The 12,539-nt window shown below is 40.4% G+C and overlaps 1 long non-coding RNA gene across 1 annotated transcript in view; it reads right to left on the bottom strand.

Annotated features, from left to right (window-relative positions):
- Positions 1-5,822: 5,822 nt before the first annotated feature.
- Positions 5,823-12,539, bottom strand: part of LOC102382625 — a 60,522-nt gene continuing 53,805 nt past the window's right edge. Inside the window, exon 3 of the long non-coding RNA XR_323569.2 lies at positions 5,823-5,942. This is a non-coding gene — a long non-coding RNA (uncharacterized LOC102382625). The remainder of the gene's footprint in view (positions 5,943-12,539) is intronic.

The following is a 12,539-nucleotide window of genomic DNA, read 5'->3' as shown; positions in this document are numbered from 1 at the left end:
GGAAAGATCACTAGCATGAAGCAACCTCCATGCATTGGCTTCCTGGCACACTGTAGTCTGAGAGAGGGGATTTGTTTGCTTAAAACCATGCCAAGGTCATACCAAGGATCCATCTACTATCCATGTTGTAGAGTATATCAAAGAACAATCGTACCCTAAGTCATGACACATTGCTTTACCTGCAGTATTTCTTTATTCAAAAGTACCTTTTGGAGCATTGTCTGTATGGAGGAGATAGGAGTAGTGTGGCTGTCAGGGAATGGGAGGACAGAGTGCAGGCTGTTGCTTGGGCAGTGGAGTGAAACCCCTCAGAGCAGGCAAGCCCAGAAGGAACTTTGCTACATTACATGTTAATATACCTACATCCCAATTTTCAAGGAGGTTGAGAAGGCTTGATCCTGGTGTCTTGTATCAAGAGTGGCACAAATGAGGAAAAGGTCTCATTCTGAAGGAATGAACATCCATGACTGATAACAAGGGTGTAGCAGACTGCCACCCTGTCACCCAGATGTGCTGAATGACATCAGACACAATGACCTGCATAGCTGCTGCTATGTTAGTATAGTCAATTCCTCTTCCTTTCCATTGGCATTGCTAAGGAGGGAGAGGAGCTTTGCATTGCATTTAGCTCCAGAAGTTGAGACATCTTAGACTGACATTTTGTCTTGGTCATGACCCTCTTGCGGGCAGCACTGCTGTCCCACCCTAAGGTTGCCAATGGAATCGAGAATGAGGCTCCTGGGGAACTTCACCAGGCCTGTGCAGGCAGCAGCTGGCACACACTAAATGTGAATTCAGTTGGGGTTGTTGGGAGTTCAGCACTGGCCAATGTAACCTAACCTACTGTAGATATCCAATTATGAATTAGGAGCCTAATGAAGGCACCCCTTTTCAAAGACTGGATTTCTCTATTAAAATATTCATGGCCTTGAAAACATTTAAGCTATCATGTAACTTATTAATTCAACCATCCTAGATAAAATGTGATATTAAAAAAAAGAATAGCGGGGCAAGCCCTGGTCTGTGACAATTAGATGCAGCCAGCAGATGCATACTAGCTGACTTTGTCAAGACATGCAGAAATACATTCCTGCATGTCTGAAGGAAAAAAATGTAGCCCATGCATTTTTAAATGGCCCACATCAAATTGATGTTTGTTCTAAAAATGCTTATGCTAAGAAAAAGTGAGGGGGCTGGGAATTTTAATTTAAAAATAGAATTTTCCTGTTTGTAGGTCAGTCCGATTTTGTGACAGCTATATATGGCACTGACATGTGATAGACCTAAGATTAAGTCTCAAATTCTCAGACACTGGGTTAGAAGAGGCCAAGAATGTTGCAGAAGTGACAAGCTTAGTCTTAGGGGAAGGGGATCCAGTTGTCATACTTTTCAGCACCTCTTGTTAGTGGAGCCATACAAGAGCCTTGACATTGGCACCAGAAAAGGACCGTCCCCGGCTGTCCCCAAGTTAGCAGTCAACTCTCAGTAGGGGGTCGTGGTTGAAAAGAATCACATAGTTTTGAAAAATGGCTGCAATTGATATCTTTCCATTGGCAATATTGTCACTCTCTTCTTTCTACGAAGTGGCAGTGACTTTGTCCGCCGCAGAGACTGTGAAGCAGAAAAATGTCGAAAGAAATGCTACAATTATCAGGCAATATTCATGCACTGGGCAGCCATTCAACTGCTTTATGAAATGAACACATTGTTTTAAGACCAAGGCCCAAATTCTGTCCTGGCATATATGAATAGACTCCTATTGACTCTACTGTAAGTTGCATGTGTATGTCTGAGAGAAGATTCTTGCCTAATTAGCAAAACTAAAACAGGCCCGTGCAAATATAATGAAGACGTAATTGAACTTTTGGGGGAACATCTGTTCAATGTTTTGGGGCTACCCTGTATCAGAGTGATTTTTTTTATTTCTTGTAAGATGCAGTCTTTGGAGGAGGTCCACATTCACCAATTACAATCATAGTTAAAATTTCAAAAATGTTAAACATTTCATACTTATTTAAAGTTAGAAATAATCCATGTTAAATACTGCACCTCTCTCTGGAATGTTAGCTGAGTTCAGTTTGGGGTTTTTCACTATGCTTTACCTCTTTATGTTCAAAAGCAAAGGGAGAAATATTTTGCAGGGTAAGTGCCCACTTCAAATTCCTCCACTGAAAAACAGTTTCAATCCAGAAAGGGATGTGGAAGAGAGTTCAAGTATTTTTGTGCTGGAGCTGACACACCATAGAGAGTCTAGAGAATGGAAGGCCAATGCAGAGCTTTCATGACAGGGAAGGGAAGATAGCCCAGAGTACTCTGAGACCTGCCACGGCTATCATCCTTTCTCTTGCTAAATGTGAATGCAGAGAGTGAAGTTGAAATAACATCTTATTCGATTGACATTTCTGAATGGGAAAAAAGTTTTTTCCCATTCTGAAATGTTCATCTTTTGTGTTCAGTGAGCTAGAAATACCTTGAAAATTTAACAACTGTAGTAGTATGGTAGTTTTATCTCTTCTTTCCTCATAGATCAGTGACTCCCAGCCACTTGTGCAGGTAATACTGTTGGTACATCAAGGTTTTGTTTTTAGTGTTTGCTTTTCTTCTCTTCTAGCTGCAAAACCCACTACAATCCCCACTTCTTATCTTATTGACAAACTCCACACACCACTTCTGTGCTAAGCATCAGCAACTGGAAACAGCCAGCTTCCCATTGAGCTGTGCATGTTCCAACCTAGAATTCAGACTGCTCCCAGCAGAGGTATAACTGGTAAGATTAGCACTGTGAGCACAAGCCCTAGTGGCCCTCCCCCCACCCATGGAAGATGTCACTGCTGCAGGAGGTGGTGCCATCAGACCCCATTACTTCAGAGACACCATGTGGCAGAAGGCCACCTCTGTTTCTCCCCATAAACTCTGCTCTGTGACAATTTGGTTAGGATGGGCCCAGCAGAGGACACACACCTTACCCTATCTCTTTAAGTAACCTGAGCTGGATACATTCCTGAGGGAGGGGGGAAACCTGCTCCCTCTGCCTACGTGACTGGCCTCACACACCTGGGTTAGGGGCTTGCTCCCTGGAGAGCTAGGAACTGCCAGTCAGCCCAGCAACTAGTGATGCATTTCAAATTGGTTGGCTGACAGCCAACAGGTGCCAGCCTCCATTGGACCAGGTAAATGAGGTCACAAGGGCTATATAAGTTAAGGACTGCCCAGGAGGAGGGGGCAGCAGCCATGAGGAAGACTGAGAGAGAGAAAAGAGTTGAACCATCTGAAACTTGTCCTCTCTCTCAAAACTCATGATCAAGGAACTGCCTGCCTCCAGAAGGAATCTCCACCTGCCTCTGGATGATACTTGTGAGTAAGCTACCTGAGATCTAACCAGATATATAGCTTGCAGTAACTCAGATGTTTGATCAAAGGCTACCCAGCCATGGGAGTTTGCTCTATGGGATTTCTCTGATATTGCTCTACCCTGTACCCTATTCAACCCTACCCCTTGTAACCAATAAAATTCTCCTTTGTACCTAGTGTGGGAGACTTATTGGGAGCAGGTCTAGATTATGCCTTGGGGCCCCCTTGGTCGGCTGACTAAGGGAGACCACTACTTGTGCTTCTGACTGAGGGAAGCATCCCAAGTTCTTGAAGTGAATCAAGTACCCTCGAGGGCTACTAGGCCTGTGTTTCCCAGGGTGCGAGAGCCAGAATCAAGCCCAGCCCTGGGTGGTAGCAGTGGAACCCCCAGGCTAGTGGGTGTGCTCCAGGAAGGGGGTCGGCCAGACGTGAGGCACCCCCAGGGAGGCACTCGGAGCCTGGAAGGTGGTTGGGCGCAGTGAGGTGGGTGGCTCTACATAGGAGCACCACCTACTGGCCCGCCACACACCACAGCACTGGATTCGGCAATATCTCCCTGCCACAGCAGTCCCAGCCCAACCTCTGGCTCCCCTTCAGCTGCTGCCTTGACTCCTGTTACATGCTTGCCCTTTAACTTGGTGCTCAAGGATCTTGTCCCAGTAGCCCATCACTAGTTACATACTGGCTTCCAATCTCACAGTCTTGCCCGTGCTACAACATTCTGGATGTGGAATACTCAGGTCTCCACAGTGAAGTAGAACAAGCACAGCTAAAGTCAGTCATTTCTGCTGGTATCTTCCTGCTAAATTACCACAGCAGAAAACACACTAGATTTGAAGCTCAAAGTCAAAGTATGGTTGCCAGAGGAAACGGACAAAAATTGCTCTAGCTAATGCCGCAGGGCCTGATCCAAACCCTAGAAAAATCAATAGAAAGCTTTCCATTAACTTCACCAGGCCTTGGTTCAGTCTCTTTACATTAGGAATAGTTACAGTTTCCCAAAAATCAGATGAACAACTTCCTATTGTGCCTGGCTAGTCCATAGTTACAAACTGGTTTGCTTGCATCCTATTCTGTAAGGTAGTGAAAATTAATCACCAGAGTTCAGTTGACTAATTACAACAAACAAATTAATTGTCTGCATAGATCCTGAACTTCACAATCTGTTTATTGTTCAAACTTTTCAGAGAATATTTACATGAATGCATTTCAACCCATAGATTATTTGTGCAATATTTGCTGTGTACATTGCTTCAGGTATTTTCTATTTGCCTTTAAAATTTCAAGCTGTTTTGACTGAAAAATGCTGTGTGATATACATATCCATGGATGCAATGTTGATAACTCTGGTGCAAGGTCTCATGATTATGAACCTGAAATTCACTTTTGCCAAATATTTTTCAATAGGTGCATTTACATGCACATATTAATGAACAATACATTTTGGTGCATATTGCCCTAGAGTTTGTTGCTCCTGGATGCTGCATTTACACGTGCACACAGAACGATGCCACATTGAGCTAAGTTGGAGTAGCCCCGGCTGGCAGGGGGCCCTGGGGTTCAACCTGTCAGTCCAGGGCTGCTCTGACTTGGCTCATCATGCTGTGGAGGGGCTAGCTGGGACATGAGGGAGCTCCAGTTTGGGGCAGGCTGTGGAGTTTATTAGTTTCCTGCAGCCCAATAGGACTGCACATAGAGACACCAAGATGTTTACTGTGGAGCTAATTAGGCAACTCTACGCTAAAATTGCATGTAGATGCACCCAATGAAATTTAAAATTAACTGCTTCTGTGAATAGTTCTTCAAATAAGTTTGTTTTATAGAACATTAATGGAAAAGGCCTACAAGGCAGGGAAATAGGAAGCAAAAATACAATCCAAGCAAACTATTGAAAAATTGGAGGGAGTGGAGATTAATATTTTTGTTGTTGTATCTGATTAGTACTTCTATTAATCCTGTGCTCTGTCCAATGCAGGACAGCCCATGTGATAGATCCAAATTGCCCTCTGACTCACTTGGAACAAACTCTAATCTCACATTTTGTTAATCTTTGTTACTAATATAAATCACAAGTTGTAAATATCATAAATGGCATGAAGCATTTATTCGGACATCATGTGCAATTTCTTGCTCTAACAACATTTGCTTATTTCCTTTTCCCATGTATGGTTTCAAAGGTCATTCATTTTAGTATGCTTATATGCTTTAGGAGATGTATATATGACAGAAATATTTGAGGTTCTCCTAAAAGAAAGGAAAAAAATGATACAGTTCTGGTGGCTTAATAAGCTTGACATAAGCATGAATATCTACTGGCTTAATAGATTTAACTAAAAGCTGAGCACTGTAATTCCTTTTGTCCCTTGTGCTGACTTGTCCTTTTGCATAGTTGCACTGAAGTTGCACGAAGTTTTGTATTTCAGCACATTTCCATTGGGTATTAAAAAAAATGGAGACATGCCAGATGAAGGTATCTGTCACATAAATAGAAGCATCCAGAATTTTTGGTCTGGAACTTTTTTTAATGAAATATGGAGAATCAGGTCATCCAAAACATTTTGGGAATTCAGGCTGATTCCAATGAATGATGTCTGTAAAAAGAGAAGAAACAAAAATAGAAAAATGTTTAATTTAGAATGTGAAAAGTTAAAAAAAACAAAACCATACAACCTAATGCTTTTCCTTCAGGCCAAAATGAATGTGCTTTTTACTTGTTTATTTGTCAATAATTTAAAAAAAAATCAGTTCTATTTAATCTAAAAGAAAATTTAGCCTTTGATATTTTAGAACTGGCAGTGAACTAAACCTGCAGTTATTGGGATGGCTCAATATACAAAGTTCTGGACCGAATGGTTTCTTTGGTCATACAGCCTTCTTTAATTTCTGTGCCAGGCACAAACACATGGATTATTTTCAATTAAATGAATGGTTTGCTTTTAAGAATCCATTCTTCCAAAATGGTTTCTCTATTTGCTTTTCCTTCTTGTGATGCACCAGCAGTTTTGCTTTCATGTTGGAAATGTACCAAGATGACAAACATAGCCATGAAACTGTGCAAGAAATATGCAAATATCAGGACAAAATAGAATTTGGATGATAGACTATTTAATTTACAGCTGTACAAAGATAAAGGAATAAACAGCCCAGCCACTTAGTAGTGAGTGACAGGGTCTTTCACCACTGTTTCCCTGGTATGAATCATGGACATAGTTCCAAGCTATGCAGAAGGCTAATAAAAAAATGTGAAAATCATTTGTGGGAAAATGAACCTATTATTGCAATACTAGTGTAAATATTATCACAGAGGTATTACTAGGGCAAATTATAATCTCACACTTTTCAGTGTGATTCTCTTTAAGGCAAAATATCTGCTACATTTTATTTATATAAAGCATTGGGTTCCTTTTCCAAGAGTAATGGGAGATGCAAGTGCTCAGCCCCTCTAAAAGTCCAGGCCACGTAGTCTTACAATGGATTTCACCCATCGTGCTGACAACTAATGGCAGGGGCAATGCAAAGAACATGTGACTATGCACATGTTTTATAATACACAGTAGATCATTATGCAATTTGTGCCTAGGCCATCACAGAAGGCTACAAATGAGAGACAGGGGAAGGCCAAGATATCTGAATACACATGAATACAGTGCAGCTAATTCTGTACTCCAAAGGCCCAGAGAGTTATTCCATACTGTAATCATATTTCAGTGCTCCGTGGGCATGTCTGCATGAGATGCTTAATGCGCAGAAGACCAATTCTAATGTGCATTAGCATGGCAGGCAAAACCTGTGTTAATGCATTAATGTGCAGTAGATTTAGTTTAATGCATATTAATGTCACTTAAAGTGCTCATCTGTGGTAATACACAACAGTACTGATTATGGCACATTAATTTAAGTACCTGTCATTACAGGTACTACATTTAACGCGCTGTTATTATGATGAATTAATGAACATATACACATGCCAAGTGAGTGGGTTTGATGAGAAATCAGGACAGGACAAGGATTTTTTATTTTCCTTGGAGATGGTAAAGTACACAAGAGCAGAAGGACGTAAGGGAGAGGTACTTATGCTGGGATAAGGACAGCAATATGAGAGAAGGGACTGGAGGCAACTCCATATTACTTGCCTTTAGGAGCATTGCTGCTAGTGCTTTGAGAGTTAATGCTTTGTAAGGCAGTGCTATATTGGATATTCTATTTTCTAGCTAGAAAACATTTTGAACAATGGTGAGGACATTAAGCAGTGAAAGAAAAGCAAGAAGTTCAGATTGGGGTTCTGCTATTGAGTGCAAATCATGGCAAAAACCCAAGCCAGTAGAGTTCAGAGCCAAATTTCATTCCTGGTTTGATAGAAAATGAAGCTTTGCACAAAAAGCACAGGCTGCAACCCAACATAGTAGACAAAACTTCCTTCTTTCTCCCAAAATACACTTGTCACTGCCAAGCATAGAATAATCACTTAATCATTTTAAATGAGAGCTATAAAAAATTACTCTCCCTGCATAATAGGTGTTTTGCACCCATTTGGAGAAAGCAATGTGCTGCCAAAAAATAATTACCCAACAACATCAAGTGTTCTGCTCCTCCAGGACCCCTCCTAAATCCTCTTTTGTAGGAACAACACAGTGCTGAAGGAATTCAAAGAATAGCTCTTTTCTTTGTCAGTCTCAGAGGGAATGAAAGTTATATCTATTGTTTCTGATGATGCGGTTGACTTTTGTCAAGGCTATAAAAATGTCAGTCTTAAACATGAATCGTGTTCTGCCCATTGTTTGAAGTTACTGGTACAAAATGTCTTTGATTTCTCACAGGCCAGCACAACACCTGGGCAGGCACCACTGAGAGAATAATTGCCCATTTCATTTTCTCCTTTAAAGGAAGATGTGTTCCAGCCAATTTGTGCTTTAAAAGAAGAAATACAGAAAGCCATGGACATTAACTGGAATGGGATGTGCAAACAAAATGAAATTCCACTTTACACAAACCTAAGAAAGGTAGTTCAAAGTTACTGTTTGCTGTGCATTTTTGGCTCTAGTGAAGTATTTCTATCTTTAACACAGCAGGCATCCTAATGCAGGGGATTAGCAAAAGTCCTGTGCGCACTTAACTACATTTTAGTGGCACATAGTTCTGCCACAGATGTAATTCAAGTGGAACACATTTGCCTATCATTCAATGTACTAATATGGGGCATAACATTTTCCATACAGCAAAATTAAAATGATTAGAGCTTCATTTCTTCTGTGTAGTTTACTAAGGCCTAGTTTCATGATTTCATGTTTTGCTATCATTGGTTTTCAACAATAAAGGGGGCACCAAATGCCTGTGGAATGTATGTTTGGAGGCTAAAATGACAAGCATTTAAGTGCTCTTCACGTTTGCCACATAATGAAGAAGGGTCAGTTCTAAGCAAGGTACCTCAGTGCCAAAAAGGTAGGAGCTTAATAGAAGGAATTCAGAAAAGAGCACGTACAGTTATTACTGAAGGACAGAAGCAAGAGAAGAAAAGCACCAAATATGGTCTAGTTTGGACAAATGATACTGAAGCTGCAGAGTGGATCAGAGCAGTTTTTTTCTTCACTGTGTACTTCATTCTGCCAGAAGCATCCTGTCTTTGCTGGCCAGCATATTATATTTATGACTGTGCTCTTACTAACCCCATCAAGAGTTCAGTACTGCTGTTTGCTTTTATGTTGAGTTGCCCCTACTTTCAAATTGTGCAATACATAAGATTACAAACAGTCCCTGCAAATCATGCATGGAGAAAAGATTCTTAATCTTTCTGCTCCTACACACATGCCTTGTACACTGCACGATGATCTAGCATGAACCTTCATGTAATGCCCGCTAAGAACTCTCACACAGGTACAATTACAGCTTTTTGCTGACACAGGAACTTGAGCAAGTGAGCGATGGTTCCTCTTACCTTTCTCTTCTTTTTTTTTTGTGCACCAATACTAGATTTATTGCTTTTGGTGTTTGATTTTCAAAGCATTCAGTGGCTACGTCTACTACTATGCAGTAGCGTTGCACGGCATAACTCCAGTTATTGTGCAGTCATTTAGTACTTGTAGAAGCAGTCAGTGTCTTGTGTAGATGCGGCCAGTGTTGACCTAACTCTGCTTTAGTTGAAGTGACTGGGAGTTTTGCTGATGACTTTACTGGGAGCAGACTCAGGCCAATGCCATATACATTTACACCCTCCACTCAATGCATACTAACATGAAGAAGAGAGAAAAAGATGAAGCAAGACCCAGTCCAAACCTGTGTTCCAGACAGGAAGACAATGTAAAAATCTTTATGGAGATTCAAACGAATTTGTGAAACTTTTGTTTGTTTGTTTTTGTCTTTTGGGGTATTTGTTTTGTTCTTGCTTTCCATTCCCCCACATGGGTACCAGTCTGACTTAGTACTCAGCCAACTAGTAAGGTAATTTTTCACTTTCCTATAGGGCTGAGGTGCTAAATTTTTGCAAAGACCTCAAAACTTGAGCTATAGCAACACATACACATACATGCAGAATGCCTGAACATTGAAATACTGTAATTGGAATAAACAAATGATTATGAAAGATAAAGCAAACAAAAATAAGCTTGTTTTTTCTTTTTTTCTTTTTTTAGTAGTATTAGCATTTTCTTGCTGTCCTTAAATATACCAAACTGCCATTGATTTCAGGAGTTACCTATCCATAACTAACATACTTATCCACAGCTAACCTGGGCAAAGACTTTATTTGTTAGCATGAAATGCAGAATTAAAACTTAACTTCTTTGTATGTATTCAAGACTAACATTAAGAAAATAATTTCTTCAGAGTAGATTACTGCATTGCCCTGATTTCAGGATTGCAAAGCACAACAATAAAATAGGTTACACTTGTTAAAAATTCTCCTTAGGGTTACTATTTCATGCAAGAAAGTATTGACAAATTTCACTGATTCTTTCCTGTTAAAGATAATTGATTAGGATCTTGTTTTAAAAGCAAAATACAAGATGTTTTCCATCAAGCCTCAATATATTTTCAAAAAAACAGCCAAATCTACCAAAATGAGGATGGTTTGGGGCTGAAATTCCAGTCCTGCTATGACATTGTAAGTCATAAAAATCTCAGTTTTCCACTATAAAAAGTAAAACATTCCAGTCTGCAGAGTGTTGGAGAAAATTTGAAATAAAACACACTAAAGGCTCAAAAATGGTAAGACAAACTAATCTTCCCCCCCCCCCCCAATTATTTTTTTTCTCTAAATGTCATGATTTTTTTGGGAGTGGGGGAAGGAGGGGTGAGGAATGACTTAATTGTTTTTGAATGCTTAGAGTTAGCAATACTGTTTTAGGTAAGTCGCTTCCTATCTCATCCTCGTTTTCCCCCTGGGGAAAAATACTGACCTTACTTCAATATTAAGAGACCAGATTGTTATTTGCATTGCATATTCACCACGAAAAGCTCTACACGCATGCAACCTATTTTTATAAACTAACCTATTTTTTTAAAATGTGCCGCTCTCAGCCTCTCTTCTATTGCAAACCTTTTGTGACTGACATAATCAGACTATGCACTGAAGGAAACATTTTCCATCCTCTCCTCTTCCAAACGGCTGAATTGATGTCTTCCCTAGTTTGGAATCTGTGCTTCCTACTATATTTTAAAGTAAACTTTCATTTTTATGAAAATTTGGCCATGTTCTTTTAGCATTTTTTTCTTACTCTTACCACAAAGGCTTTGAATATGCCTCTGAAAACCACTGAACAACAAAGCTGTTTTTGCTTCTCCTGCTTGATCTTTCTGGGAGGCCATTTCTACACAAGTCCTCCTTCTCTGTGCAGAATACTGCACATTGTAAATACAACAACCTTTAATTTAGTCATAGAAGAAAAATGCAATGGCTTGCTCCTCTTTCAGCTTTTGAATAATGCTCTGATTCAGGAACACTGATTTCAATAGCACTGCAGCCATTTATACCAGTGGAAAAAGTAAAAGTAGGCCACAACTAAAGCAAATGTAATGCCTAGATTCTGCTTCAAGATTTGGGATTCCAGGACTGAGCTGGCAAACTTTACAGATCACAAAAATTGCAGTAGAACTTTATTTCTTTTAAAAGTATGACAGTTCTTTATGCACTCAACATATGTGTGCACATGTTTGAGAAGACAGGCACGTGCAGAGATGGTGTTACTAAAATATTAGAAAACTCTGAGCACTCTGCCTGCAGCATGCACAGGTCAGTGAAGCTATAATGTTTTATAAAAAAAGATTTGACTGTAGCCAGACAGATGGCACCAAAACAACCAAGCAAAAAAAATTAAAAGCCACCACTAATCCATATCCTGATTGTTACCCGTGCCTAGAGTGAAGTAGTTTTCCCATGCCATCCCGTGAAAAATAACTGAATCAGGGGACCAAGGGAGGAGGTATTCCTCTTTCTTTGGCTACCAAGTCATAGTCCCGTAGGCAAGTATCTCCCCCCAGTCCTTTTATCCTATAGTTCACACCCAATCTTGATATTTTCTCTATATCTCAGAGAATGTCACTCTTGATATCCCTTACATCACATTGTAGTGATCCCTTTATTCCTTTTAGTGCCAAGGGCACTAGGGTAGGGAGATGTATGCTCACCCTCCTCCACTGAGTCCCAGCCTAGGGCCCTACTCAACTACAAGGATTGACTGGGCAGAACTCATTTCACCCTCTGCACCATATCTGCTATTTCTGTTCTCCAGAATCCACAGTTTTATCTCCTTCACTTGATCCAGTTGTCTTCTGACCAGTTGCAACTTCTCTCACTTCTGGTCTTTTGTAAAGCCTCTACCTGAGAAAGTCCCACTGTACTGGGAGCTGTCCAGCCATGATCAAGGTTTCTAGGAGCTCTTACTCATTCAGCTTGCTAGCCTGAAATGCCTCTCACTCCCTGGCTCACAGTCTTTATAGCCCTATGGGGTACAGTTGGGAATGGTCAGCTACCTGGATCTTAAAAGGAACTCCCCCTGCACAGAACCTGAGCTCCTATTCCTCTGTTACTGTGTGGGATTAAAAAAAAAAAGTCACAGTGATTCAAGACCTTTCATTTTCATTCTTGTGAAATATTTATGTCAGTTGTGACCTTTTAAAAATGTTTAAAAATTTTCATTATTAGAAATTAACCAAACTTTAGACCTGAAAACTCCATTCAAACTGGGGGGGGGGGG

Source organism: Alligator sinensis, unplaced genomic scaffold, assembly GCF_000455745.1.
Source record: "Alligator sinensis unplaced genomic scaffold, ASM45574v1 scaffold159_2, whole genome shotgun sequence".
In the NCBI taxonomy this organism is placed as follows: domain Eukaryota; kingdom Metazoa; phylum Chordata; order Crocodylia; family Alligatoridae; genus Alligator; species Alligator sinensis.
Note: the sequence above shows the minus strand (reverse complement) of the source record. Positions and strands in the feature narration are given on the sequence as shown.